This window comes from Empidonax traillii, unplaced genomic scaffold (genome assembly GCF_003031625.1).
Source record: "Empidonax traillii isolate 1590-97213 ecotype Southwest subspecies unplaced genomic scaffold, ASM303162v1 scaffold1246:size530596, whole genome shotgun sequence".
Classification (NCBI taxonomy): domain Eukaryota; kingdom Metazoa; phylum Chordata; class Aves; order Passeriformes; family Tyrannidae; genus Empidonax; species Empidonax traillii.
Window position 1 is genome coordinate 89342 of NW_020956439.1, and position 3553 is coordinate 92894.

Consider the following 3553-nt stretch of genomic DNA (forward strand, 5'->3'; position numbering starts at 1 on the left):
CCCGGCTCCTCCTGCCCGGGCTCGGCTACCACGGGAGGCCGCGGCGGCTCACGGGCCTGCGCGGGGCTGCGCGGCGCCTCCGCCGCCTTCCGCCGGGCCGCGGCTTCGTCCGCGGGGCGCTCCGCGGGCTCCGGTGCGGGGGCCCGGCCCGGGCGGCGCTGAGTCTCTCCAGGCCCCGCCGCTCCCGCGGCTGCTGCTCCGGGCTGCGGCTCCACTGCAGGCCCCGGCTCCTCCCCAGCCGCCGCTCCGCCTCCCCCGGCTCCCCCCGGCCGCGGCCGCCCCCGCCTCCCCGGGTTAAGGAGGCGCCGGGCCGGGGGAGCTGCGGTTGCCCGCCAGCTCTGCCGGCCGGAGGGGAGGAGCCGGCTGCCCGCGGGGACCGGCCGGGGACCCGGCCATCGCCGGCACCCGGGCTGGAGACACCCCGGCGGTGGCCGCGGGACCCTCGCCCCCGAGGGCGCTGCCGGCAGCCGCCTCTCGCCGCCCCTCAGCTGGCGGGGTCACCCAGGCGACAGCCGGTCATCGTCCCCCGGCCGGGGGCTCCCCCGTGCCCCTGCCCCGCTCCCAGACTGCTGTCCGGGGCCTGGGTCGGGGTCTCCGCCCTGGGTGACCCGCGTTGCTCCCACCGCCTACGCAGCACTTGTGCCCAGCTCCAATCCGGGATGCTCGAGGTCAACTCCCATCCCAAAACAACTCAGCTCTCCGTCTCTGGTAATCTTCCCTCACGCCTTGTGTTTGTCAATAACCTATTGCAAGGACATCATCAGATCTTAAAAGGTGTTTCCACCACAACCCTCTTAAAAATCTCATTGCTATCTCTTCTATGTGTTACAACCAGCTAGAACCATACAGGAAACCCCATTAATTCACCTCATTAATGTGTGTAAATACCTAAAGCAGGGGTGCCAAGAAGACAGTACCGGGCTTTTCTTGGTGATACCAACTGCTAGGACAAACAGGCAATGGGCAGAAAATGGTGGATGGGAAGTTCCACCTAAATATGAGGAAGAACTTCTTTGCTGTGCAGGTGACCACACACTGGAACAGATTGCCCAGAGAGGTAGAGTCTGCCTCACTGGAAATGAATAAGAACTGACTGAATACAATCCTGTGCCATGTGCTCTAGGATGACCTGCTTGACCAGTGAGGCTGGACCAGATGACCGACTGTGGTCCTTTCCAATCTTACGCATTTTGTGATTCTGCAAATTACATACAGCGTTGTCCCACTTTCACCTAGTTGGATGAAAACTGGGAGTCTCCTGCTGGAGTGTCTCAGGGCTGCAGACCAAGGCAACAGTCCATTATTTTATGGCATTAAAGAGGACTGTGCAGTGAAGCACACTCAATAGACCAAATACTCCAAAATGGGGATGTAGGAAGGAGCAGGCACTGCCCGGCATCCCCTGCTCCTGAAGCCAGTGTCACAGGCGGGGCGCTTTGACATGTCCATCTGAAATGCACGACCGTGAAACAGCCTCCCTCAGGGTCCCTATCCCAGTTCTTTGAAAGTCCCCTTCCATTTGATAATCTTTTCTTTTTGTGGGTAGTTTTGCATCTGCGTCCTTCCAAACGGTAGCACTTCTCTAAGATTTGGAGCAGAGGACAGCACACATGCTGGGAGGAAACGGCATTTTCTGAATAATTTTTCCTTCTGGAAACTGTAATATGGAAATTGTTCTGATGGTAGAGTGTGTTGTAAGATTTGCTGCTTTTGCAGGGCTTAGTTTACCACTGCACCTGCAATGACTCCTCGCATTCCTTCAACCTGTCAAAACCTGTGCCTAAGTTCAATGCCTTCATTTCAGGAAGTCAGTCACCATCCTCTCAGGATGCTCTAGGTCCTCCTTTTTCCATACCAAACCACATCACTCCAATGCCAGCAGCTCTAGTCATTGCTCTTCTCCCTGTGCTACTTACCTGTTCTTCCCTCTGTCAAGGAGGGTTTCCTGACCCTTTTCCCATATTCATATTATCTCATTACAGATCCCATTATGGTGTTCCTGATCATTACCAAAGGCCAACAACCACCTCTTTCCCTCCCACCACTACAGCAGAGCTCCGTTCTTTCTCCCAGCCTCACTCCAGTCCTGGGTGAACATCTTAGCTTCAGTGCCCTTGTTCTTCTGCCCCTCCTTGGACTTCTGTTTAGCCTATGTGGTCACTGGATCTCTGCTATTTCCATACAAAGTCACCCAGTTCCCTTCTAGCTGGGATTTGTGTCCACAGAGTGCTCAGGCTCCCCTTTACCAAGAGACAAGGCAGGAGCACCATTGTGCTGGGAGGCACTGACGAGTGGTATTTCCAAGTTGTTTGATCTGTAGCCAACTGCAGAGGTGTTAAAAAGCTGCGGTTGGACTCGACATGTGCCAGGCATCCAGTGTGTGTTCCCTACTTATTTTTCATTTTGATTTTCAGGATTGTCTCTCCCAAATGAATACCTGAAATACTGCCTGCTTTTTATAGACAATAAAAATACATGATGTAACTAACTTGTTCCACTGCTTAAAAGAATGTAAATACAAAAATTTGCATTCAACACAAAAAGTGCCCTAGGGAGGCAGGGCAAAGGATAGCGTGGCAGAGACACACAGAGGTGAATGGATCATGATCCATCATAATATTTAGCATTCAGAGAACAAGGACACATCACAAAGACTTTTCAAGCTAAGTAGAAGATAGAGGAGAGCAGATGGAGACATGGGGGAAAAAAGTAAACTAGTCACACCATGTAACTTATTTTTACATTACATTCAATGTATTTTATCTTTCTCCAATTTTTTCAAGATGCCACTGGTTTTGTGCATGACTGAATTGTTAATATTTGTCTAAGGAGAGCTGTAAATTTTGACAGATGGGTAGCGGGCAGTTGGGGCTTCTGGCATCCAGGAAGGTGTAGGAGGTGGCTTTGTTTTTTGGCAGTTAGGACATTGAAACTCACAGTATTTGGGAAGGAATTCTATTCCACATCCTGACTGAAGGACTGTTCCTTCCATTTCCAACTAATAGTAAACAGGCATCTCAGCAACCCCCTGTAACATGCAGGTACCCTAACATGTTTTATTCCTGGCTAGAGTTTGGTGTTTGGCTTGTGACTTTTTTTCCAAACCTCTTCTTATCCAGGAAATTCTTTTATGTACTTGTGTGTAAGTATGGGAATGGCTGATGGAGCTGGGGGTGCTGAGGAGGTTGAGACGTGACCTTATCATTCTCTGCAACTACCTGAAAGGAGGCTGTATCCAGGTGGGGGTCAGCCTCTCCTCCCAGCTAGTGAGAGGATGAGAGGACATAGTTTCAAGCTGCTCCAGAGGAAGTTCAGGTTGGACATTAGGAAAAATTTATTTACTGAAGGGTTGATTGCACATTGGAACGGGCTGCCCAAGGAGACAGTGGAGTCACTGTTCCTGGAGGGTTTTAAGACTGGATGGCATTTAGTTGGTCTAGTTGACATAGTGGTGCAGAAGTCACAGGTTGGACAAGATGATCTCAGAGCCCTTTTCCAACCTAACTGATTATGTGACTCTGTAAATATATATGTAAAAATTTACTTTAGTTAC